Genomic DNA, 11,385 nt, shown 5'->3' on the forward strand with positions numbered 1-11,385 from the left:
GTATCATAGGGCTGGCCATGTGCAGTCTGCAAAACGCAAGTCTAGGCAAGTCCCACAACACATTTGTCCACATCAAGCAGCCCACAGTAATGCAGCCCCGTTAATGTCGCCCTATGAGTAAATATTGTAGAATTATCAAATAGTAAATTAAAATATCCATTAGCACTATACAAATTGCCACATTTCTTAATCCAGAAAACACTATTGGTAATCTATTCTACACATACATATACACATACAGGCTTAAAGCAGGATGTTCTCAGACAGAAGTGGCCACTGAACTTAGTGTCACTGAGTGTCATCAGCAGGTTGCAACAGAGACTGGAAGAGTCACAGAAAGGCATAGAAGGGGATGTCCTTTGGCCATATCCCACACTGATGACCACTTCATTGTGGGCAAAAAGTATACATCTTAGGTATCGCCGTGTCCGTAACAACCAGCTCTATAAAAATATCACATGAGGTAACCCCTCATATGAATACCTTAAAAAATAAAATAAAAACAGTGCCAAACAAAAGGCCAAACGAGCAAAAAGGCGTATGCTCCCCAAAATAGTACCAATCAAACAGTTACCTCATCCTGCAAAAAATGAGAACTTACCTAAGACAATCGGTAAAAAACAAAACTGACTCTCAGACAATGGAGACACTAAAATGTTTTTTTTTCCTTCAAAACTGCTATTATTGTGTTAAAGTGAAATAAATTTAAAAAAGTAGACCTATTTGGTATTGCCGCATCCGTAAAAAACAGCTCTATAAAAATATCACATGACCTAACCCCTCAGGTGAACACCGTAAAAAATATAAATAAATAGTGCCAAAAAAACTATTTTTTCTCACCTAACATCACAAAGTGCAACACCAATCGATCAAAAAGGCGTATGCCCCCAAAAATAGTAGCAATCAAACTGTCCCCTCATCCTTCAAAAAATGACGATTGTCAAATAATAAAAAATCTACGGCTCTCAGACTATGGAGACGCTAAAACAATTTTTTTTTGGTTTCAAAAATGCTATTATTGTGTAAAACTTAAATAAGAAAAAGTATACATATTAGGTATTTCCCCGTTCATAACGATCTGCTCTATAAAAATATCACATGACCTAACCCCTCAGGTGAGCACTGTACAAATAAATAAATTAAAACTGTGCTAAAACAACCAAATTTTTGGTCACCTTGCCCCATAAAGTGAAATAATGAATGATCAAAAAATCATATGTACCCAAAAATGATACCAATAAAAACATCAACTCTTCCTGCAAAAAACGAGCCCCTGCACCAGAAAAAAATAAATAAATGGCGTTCAGAAAATGGACACAAAAACATTATTTTTTTTTTAAATGGTTTATTATGTAAAACTGAAACAAACAAAGAAAGTAGACATATTTGATATCATTGTGCCCGTAACAACCTGCTCTATAAAAATAGCACATGATCTACCCTGTCAGATGAATGTTGTAAAAAATAAAAACAGTGCCAAAACAGCCATTTTTGTGTTACCTTGCCTCACAAAAAATGTAATATTAGAGCAACTAAAAATGATATGTACCCCAAAATAATACCAATAAAACTGGCACCTTATCCCCTAGTTCCCAAAATGGGGTCACTTTTTGGGAGTTTCTACTGTAAGGGTGCATTAGGGGGGCTTCAAATGGGACATGGCATCTAAAAACCAGTTCAGGTAAATCTGCCTTTCCAAAAACCATATGGCGCTCCTTTTTCTGCGCCCTGCCGTTTGCCCTTACATCAGTTTTACGACCACATGTAGGGTGTTTCTGTAAACCGCAGAATTAGGGTAATAAATATTGAGTTTTGTTTGGCTGTTAACCCTCTATGTGTTAAAGAAAATCTGCCAAAAAAGTGAAATTTAGAAATGTTATCTCCATTTTCCTTTAATTCTTGTGGAACACCTAAAGGTTTATAAAATCAGTTCTGAGTAACTTGTGGGGTGTAGTGTCACGGGTGAAGTTGCAGATAGCGGGAACTTATAAATAAACGACCGACTGGCTTGATGCCAAACTAAGGAGCATATAGGTGAGCCCTATAAAACCCTAATAGCTCTCCCTGACTGCTAAGCACATGCAAGGGTCTCAATGGTAGACGATTGCATGCCCACGTACCTAATACTGTGTGGCACCTGAAAACCCTATAACAGTGAGGGGACACGACCACCGGCTCCCTGCACTTAATACGGACGGAGTCAGGGTCACCTAGAATCAAGCCAGCACGGAAACACAATAAAGGAAAAGACTTATCTGAGCAAACAGTAGCAGCAGCCTCCAGCAGTGAACACTTCATCCAGGAAGTAGTATAAACTGCAGTATGGGAGGGAATATAAAGGAAGACAATTAGTCTAAATAAGTGACACCTGGCAGAAGGAAAGGAGATGACAAAGTGAAACCAAAACAAAGAACGTCATACAAGAGGTAGAGAAGAACGTCTGTCAGACCTTCTCACAGAACTGGCGGTGACATGTAGTTTCTACAATGGGGTCATTTATGGGGGGTTTCCACTATTTGAGCCCCTACAAAGTGACTTTAGACCTGAACTGGTCCTTAACCCCTTAAGGATTCAGCCCTATTTCACCTTAAGGACTTGGCCATTTTTTGCAAATCTGACCAGTGTCACTTTAAGTGCTGATAACTTTAAAACGCTTTGAATTATCCAGGCCATTCTGAGATTGTTTTTTTCGTCACATATTGTACTTCATGACACTGGTAAAATAAAGTAAAAAAGATTCATTTTTACTTATAAAAAAAATACCAAATTTACCAAATTTTAAAAAAAAAATTGCACATTTCTAAGTTTCAATTTCTCTACTTCTATAATACATAGTAATACCTCCAAAAATAGTTATTACTTTACATTCCCCATATGTCTACTTCATGTTTGGATCATTTTGGGAATGATATTTTTTGGGGGGGGATGTTACAAAGCTTAGAAGTTTAGAAGCAAATCTTGAAATTTTTCATAAATTTTCAAAAACCCAATTTTTAGGGACCAGCTCAGGTCTGAAGTCACTGTGCGAGGCTTACATAATAGAAACCACCCAAAAATGACCCCATTCTATAAACTACACCCCTCAAGGTATTCAAAACTGATTTTACAAACTTTGTTAACCCTTTAGGTGTTCCACAAGAATTAATGGAAAATAGATTTTTGGCAGATTTTCCATTTTAATAATTTTTTTCCAGTTACAAAGCAAGGGTTAACAGCCAAACCAAACTCAATATTTACGGCCCTGATTCTGTAGTTTACAGAAACACCCCATGTGTGGTCGTAAACTGCTGTACGGGCACACGGCAGGGCGCAGAAGGAAAGGAATGCCATACGGTTTTTGGAAAGCAGGTTTTGCTGGACTGTTTTTTTTGACACCATGTCCCATTTGAAGCCCCCCTGATGCACCCCTAGAGTAGAAACTCCAAAAAAGTGACCCCATTTTAGAAACTACGGGATAGGGTGGCAGTATTGTTGTTACTAGTTAAGGGTACATATGATTTTTGGTTGCTCTATATTACACTTTTTGTGAGGCAAGGTAACAAGAAATAGCTGTTTTGGCACCGTTTTTATTTTTTGTTATTTACAACATTCATCTGACAGGTTAGATCATGTGATATTTAAATAGACCAGGTTGTCATGGATGCGGCGATACCTAATATGTTTACTTTTTTTTTATTTATGTAAGTTTTACACAATGATTTCTTTTTTGAAACAAAAAAAAATAATGTTTTAGTGTTTCCATAGTCTGAGAGACATAATTTTTTCAGTTTTTGGGAGATTACCTTGGGTAGGGTATGATTTTTGGCACTATTTTGGGGTGCGTGTGACTATTTGATCGCTTGCTATTACACTTTTTGTGATGTAAGGTGACAAAAAAATGGCTTTTTTTACACCGTTTTTATTTTTTTACGGTATTCACCTGAGGGATTAGGTCATGTGATATTTTTATAGAGAAAGTTATTACGGACGCGGCGATACCTAATATGTATACTTTTTTTTATTACACAATATCATTTTTGAAACAAAAAAAAAATAATCATGTTTTAGTGTCTCCATATTCTGAGAGCCAAAGTTTTTTCAGTTTTTGGGCGATTATCTTAGGTAGGGTCTCATTTTTTGAGGGATGAGATGACGGTTAGATCGGTACTATTTTGGTGGGCAAACGCCTTTTTGATCGCTTGCTGTTGTACTTTTTGTGATGTAAGGTGACGAAAAAATTGTTTATTTAGCACAGTTTTTATTTTTTACGGTGTTCATCTGAGGTGTTAGTTCATGTGATATGTTCATAGAGCCAGTCGATACGGACGCGGTGATACCTAATATGTATACTTTTTTTTCCCCCCTATTTTTTACCAATTTTTTTTTACTTTATTTGGGGAAAATTACGTTTTTGTTTTTTACTTGAAACTTTTAATTTTTTGGGGGGAAAACTTATTTTTTTCAACTTTTTTTTTCACTTTATTTTTTGTCCCACTTTGGGACTTGAACTTTTGGGGGTCTAATCCTTTACAATGCATTCCAATACTTCTGTATTGGAATGCATTGGCTGTATGAGTAATACTGTGTGTATTACTCATACAGCTTCCGACCTGTGAGATCCAGGGGGGTGGATCTCACAGGCTCGTCACCGGAAGGCAGCGCGCTGCCTTCCATGCCATCGGGTCCCCCCTACAGCCGCATGGGGACCCGATGGCACCCCCACTTGCCGCTGCAAACCGCAGGTCTGAATTGACCTGCGGTTTGTGGCGATAGCCGACACGGGGGGGGTCACGGGCCCCTCCCCCGGCATTGTGACAGGATGCCAGCTGAATGATTTCAGCGGATATCCTGTTCCTATTAACCCCCGCCGCGCCGCGATTTAGTTTTAAAGTTATGACGTATCAGTACGTCATGGGTCCTTAAGGACTCGGGAAACATGCTGTACCGGTACGTCATAAGTCCTTAAGGGGTTAAAAAGTGGGTTTTGGAAATGTTCTTAAAAATTTGAAGAATTGCTTCTACAATTCTAAGCCTTCTAACGTCCTAAAAAAATAAAATTACATTTCCAAAATGATGCTAACTAGTGTTGATTGAGCATCATAGTGCTTGGGGGCTTGGGCCGAACACATCGGGATGCTCGGGTGCTCTACCGAGCACAATGAAAGTCAATGGGAGAAACCCAGCATTAAACCAGGCACCCCCTGCTCTGAAGAGGAGGAGAGGGTGCCTGGTTCATAGGAAAAGGTCAGAAATTGATGAAAAAAAACACAGAAATGGTTCGGGAACAGCATGGGGAGGATGTCTGGATGCATCTTGGACTCCCAGGTCGCTGCTGGGAATGATGTTGTCCGAGTAGTACGCCACTTTTACAGACTGACAATAATACGCACCAAACCAAAGATAAAATCGATTTTAGAGGAAAACATTTTTCCCCTGTATATTTATGGTTCAATAAGATTTTATTATTATTATTATCAAATACAATCATAAGAGAACATCCCAAATTGCAGTATACATACCGCATACAAAGATACATTGCGACATGCAATCATGAACAGCAGTACAGCATAAAGGACAAGGTATAAGCATGTATCTGTATCTGTATAACAAACAGTCAGCTGACAAAAAGTCAGAGGAAACAAAGGCCCTAAAGGGCTTAATAAGGCCTCAAACAAATGATGTATAGGCCAATAATTCTAGACAAACTTGACATAAAAGGGGGGAAGACAGGGTGACACACAAGAGGAGGGGAGGGGGGGGGGAGAAATCATAGGTCATATCTAGAGAATAGCTAGGTACTATTAAGGAGGAGAATCAGGGAGAACCCCAGATGCCAACCAAACCGAAAACGACATAGATGATCTAAACCTTGACCATGGCTCCCAACCCCTAAGAAACGCCGGAATCTTGTTGTGATCAGAGGCATACATCTCTTCCCTGTGTAACCGCTCATCCAGTGCAGCGGCCCAAGTGATCCTTTTCAAACTCTCGGTTGACTTCCAATTGCGTGGGATAATTTGCCTCATGGCCAGCATAAAGAGCCGCAATGAACCTTTCTTAACATGTGAGATTCGCCCCGGGAAAATAGAAAGCAGAGCGATGGAAGGGGAAAATGCAATGGAGGCCCGGAATAGAAAATTATAAAGCTTGAAGACATCTTTCCATAATGGGTTAAGCCTCGGACAATCCCACCATATATGGGTCATAGTCCCCCTAGCACCATGGCATCGCCAACATAGTTCAGAAACCGAGGGGTAGAACCGATGCAGTTTCTCCGGTGTCCGATACCATCTGGTAAGTATTTTATAGTTGAGTTCTTGTAAATTACACGATATAGAGATCTTATGCGTGAAAAGCAAAGAGCGTTTCCATTGATCCCCAGTAAAAGTATCACCTAATTCCGTCTCCCAATCAAGCATAAACTTGAGTTTGGGGTAGGAATCTCCAGATTGGCTGCCCTCAGTGACCTCGGTGTTCAGCATGATGTAAAGCAAGGAAATAGCATGGCCAGGGGCAGCCTGAGCAACACATAGCTTTTCAAAATCTGTTAGAGATGTATGGGACCGCAAACCAGGCATCAGAGATCCAACAAATCCCCTGAGTTGAAAATAGAGGAACCATCTTCCAGGAGATGATGGGAATATGTGCGATAGGTCCTCAAGAGGGCGTATCCCAGTAGAAGAACAGACGTCTCTCAGTCTGACAGTAGATGTGTGGGTAGTTCGGAAGGCGGGCACCTGTCTCAGACCCATAGGTAAATCTGGATGGTCAGTGAGCATTGAGAGGGGACCTGGGATCTTAGCCAAATTCAGTTTAGGTGCAAACTTTATCCATGAGGCTGCTAAAGTAGGGAGGAGCATATCAGATTGGGCATGCGGGAGGTTGCATAGGGAGTTAGGGGACAGCCAAAATATACCTGTTGCAAGGTGGGGATTCGTAACATGCTCTATTTCTACCCATATCTTAGTATTCTTATTATGAAAAAGATCTAAGACGCAGTTCAAGACTGCAGCCCTGTAATAAGTCAAAAAGTTAGGTAAACCTGTCCCTCCCTTTAATTTAGGGCGAGTCAAAAGACTATGGCCAAGCCGCGCTCTGGATTGATTCCACACGAATTGGGAAGCCAAGCGCCGGAGGCGAGTAAAGTAGATCAGGGGGATTTTACATGGAATTGTTTGAAATAGATAAAGCAGGCGCGGTAATATGTCCATTTTAAGGGTATTAATTTTACCAAACCAAGAGATTCGTAGGGACAACCATTTTTGAAGGCTCTCTGTAATGGATTTGAGGAGAGGAGTATAATTCAGTTTAAATAGATGTGAGGGATTGGCAGGTATGTGAACTCCCAAATATTTGATAGAGTCTTCCGTCCATTTAAAGGAGAAGGATTCTCCAAGGGATTGCACTTCCCTATGGGGAAGGTTAATATTCAGAATTTCGGACTTGTGTACATTAACTTTGAAGTTACTGACGCGTCCAAATATATCAAATTCCTTGAGAACGGACGGAAGGCCTATTCTGGGGGAAGTAAGGTATAAAAGCAAGTCGTCTGCAAACAATCCCCTGTATATTTACTTGTATATAAAGTGCAAGTGCTGCCAAAAATTACAAGTAAGAGGCACTCCGATACAACCTGTATATCACATAAAGGAGGGCCTCATTCACATTATGGTACAATTTTTCAGGTAGTGGGACTCCTACACTTAAAGCCTATGCACTAAGAGAAAGGGCTGCAAAAAATTACAAGGAACAGGCACTACAATACACCCTTTGTTACACATAAAGGAGGTGTAATGACCGGCGACACGCACAGGGAGGGAAAAAGGGAAAGCCCTGCCTAAGGGAGAGGGAAAGGTGGTGACCCCTAACTCATCTTGCGGCTGGCACCTGACTGCCCTGACGTCCCTAGACGGGTTCCTCACCCGTGCGGCGATCACGTGCCTAAACCCTGGCTTTCCCTAAAATGAGCTCTAGATAGTGAACGGGCCGGTGGGATCGCTAGTCCGCACCACTATCACTAAGAAGGAAACACCAGGGAGAGGACAGACAAAACAGACAAACACATACACCCGGGTGACCGATCACAATAGACCACAAAGGTCCAACAGGGATCCGGAGGGTAGCGTTCTGGACCAACTACCAGAGAACGCAGCAACACAGCTCCAGAAGGTCAGAATAGATGTCCAGGCAGGAAGCTCTATCTCTGGCAACCAGAGAAGTGTGAGAGAGGAATATAAGGAGGATTGGGAGTGCTGGACAAGGAACAGCTGAGGAGAAAGAGCTACGGATCCCTGAGTGAGCCAAAAGGGTTTGCAAAGCAAACCCAGAAAGCTACCATAAGGAAAACAGCCCTATCTTAAATAGAGCGTGCAGCCAACCGCTGCGACTTCCTGACCCCGGGTATAACGGAGTCAGGCGTGGTTCTCGATACCCTCGTGACAGGAGGGCATCATACACAGCCTTGAAAAATTATGATTCATGGGCTGCTGGTGACGCTCAAAAACATTTGGAGCAAGGGCCAGCTGATCTGACCATCTAAAACATTATGGGCGAGGGCCTGCTGCCACTATGGTGACTCTAGATAACTTGGGCCCGATCGCACGTCCCCGTGACGGCAACGATCCATTCGGATGTCTGCCCTATCAACTTTCGGTGTTACTTTCAGTGCAAACCATGGTGACCATGGGTAACAGGGAATCAGGGTTTGATTCTGGAGAGGGAGCCTGAGAAACAGCTACGGTTACCACTTCAAAGCAAGGCAGCATGCGTGCAAATTACCTATTAGGTATAATAAGGTGATGGCCTGCAGATGAGCGGACCCTCTAAAAAATTATATGCGAGGGCCTGCTGCTGAGCTGACCCTCTAAAACATTATGGTTGAGGGCCTGCTTCTGAGCTGACCACTTAAAAAATTATGGGAGAGTGCCTGCTGCTTAGCTGACCATTAAAAAAAAATGTACAGTGTTCAAAGCAGGCCGGGTCGCCTGAATACATTAGCTAGGAATAATTGAATAGGACTCCAGTTCTATTTTGTTGGTTTTTCCAACTGGGGCCATGATTAAGAGGGACGGCCGGGGGCATCCGTATTGCGCCCCTAGAGGTGAGATTCTTGGACCGGCGCAAGACGTAGCAAAGCAAAAGCATTTGCCAAGAATGTTTTCATTAATCAAAAATGAAAGTCGGAGGTTCTAAGATGATCAGATACTGTCGTAGTTCCGACCATAAATGATGACATCCAGCGGCGTTATTACCATGACCCGCGAGCAGCTTCTGGGAAACCAAAGTCTTTGGGTTCCGGGGGGAGTATGGTTGCAAAACTAAAACTTAAAGGAATTGACAGTGAGTGGAGCCTGCGGCTTAATTTGACTCAACACGGGAAACCTCACCCGGCCCGGACACGGAAAGGATTGACAGATTGATAGCTCTTTCTTGATTCTGTGTGGTGGTGGTGCATGGACATTCTTAGTTGGTGTCGAGCGATTTGTCTGGTTAATTCCGATAATGAACGAGAATCCTCTGTGATAACTAGTTACGTGACCCCCGGCGGTAAGGATTGTGTTGACCAGACTCTTGTATAATGAGACTGGACTTGTAGGTGAGGGCCTACTGGTGAGCTGACCCTCTGAAAAATTATAAGCGAGATCATGTAGGTGAGCTGACTCTGTAAAAAATTATATGTGTGGGCCTGCAGGTGAGCTGACCCTGTAAAAGATTGTAGGTGAGGCCATGCTGGTGAGCTGACCCTCTAAAAATTATATGCGAGGGCCTTCAGGTGAGCTGACCCTGTAAAGGATTGTAGGTGAAGGCCTGCTGGTGAGCTGACCCTGTAAAACATTAAATGTGAGGGCCTGCTGGTGATCTGACCCTGTAAAACATTATATGCGAGGGCCTGCTGGTGAGCTGACCCTAGGAAACATTGCAGGTGAGGGCCTGCTGGTGATCTGACCCTGTAAAACATTATATGCAAGAGCCTGCTGGTGAGCTGACCCTCTAAAAAAATATATGCAAGGGTTTTCTGGTGAGCTGACCCTGTAAAACATTATATGCGAGGGCCTGCTGGTGAGCTGACCCTCTAAAAAATGGTATGCAAGGGCCTGCTAGTGATCTGACCCTGTAAAACATTGTAGGTGAGGGTCTGCTGGTGAGCTGACCCTGTAAAACATTATATGCGAGGGCCTGCTGGTGAGCTGACCCTCTAAAAAATGGTATGCAAGGGCCTGCTAGTGATCTGACCCTGTAAAACATTGTAGGTGAGGGTCTGCTGGTGAGCTGACCCTGTAAAACATTATATGCGAGGGCCTGCTGGTGAGCTGACCCTGTAAAACATTGTAGGTGAGGGCCTACTGGTGAGCTAACCCTCTAAAAAAATTATATACGAGGGCCTGCAGCTGATCTGACCATGTAAAACATTATATGCGAAGGGCATATATGTGAAGAATAAGCATGTTGATATGATGGAAGAGGAGAAGTAGGATGAGAAAAGGAAGATTCAACCATATACCCTTGTTTGTGGTGGAAGGGGTGCATGGGAATACAGTGTATTCAGTACATTATAAACAGCACATTTAAAGTGCCTTTATGTTCATCAGCTTTCCTCTGGTGGAGTCGAGAATCATGGTCAATCCAGGCCTTGTTCATTTTTATAAGAGTCAACCTGTCAGTATTTTCAGTTGACAGGCGGATACGCTTATCTGTTATAATGCCACCAGCAACACTAAATACCCGCTCAGACAAAACGCTGGAGGCAGGGCAGGCCCGCACCTCCAAGGCATAGAGCGCCAGTTCATGGCACGTATCCAGCTTGGACACCCAGTAGTTGTAAGGCACAGAGGGATCATTGAGGACGCTGACACGGTCTGCTATGTACGCCTTCACAATCTTCCAAAAATTTTCCCTCCTTGTGACACTAGGCCGCGCATCAGGGTGAGGGTGCTGGCAGGGTGTCATGAAACTGTCCCAGGCTTTGGAAAGTGTTGCCCTGCTGCTGTTGGAACTGCTGTGTGTTCCCCTTGTCTCCCCTCCTCGGCTGGCCAGGAAACTACGGACTCTGCCGCCAGCGTTGTAAGATGGATTTTATTATTATTTTTTCAACAAGGGTCTTCTGGTATTGCACCGTTTTGCTCGTCCGACTCACCAGAGGAATGAGAGATGAGAAGGGTGAACAACCAGTAATCCGTGTTGTCTAAAATGCGTATAACACGGGAAAGGCAGCCTAACATGAAGTCAGCCATGTGTGCCAGAGTACCAAGAGGCAAGACTTCGCTGTCGTCATCAGGAGGATCACTCTCAATCTGCTCATCCTCTTCTTCTGCCTACCCATGCTGAACAGATAGAATTAAACTTCCATGGGTACTACCCTCTGTAGCTGAGGCAACGTCTCCTGCTCCTTCTCTTCATCGTCCAATT

This window comes from Bufo bufo, chromosome 5 (genome assembly GCF_905171765.1).
Source record: "Bufo bufo chromosome 5, aBufBuf1.1, whole genome shotgun sequence".
In the NCBI taxonomy this organism is placed as follows: Eukaryota; Metazoa; Chordata; class Amphibia; order Anura; family Bufonidae; genus Bufo; species Bufo bufo.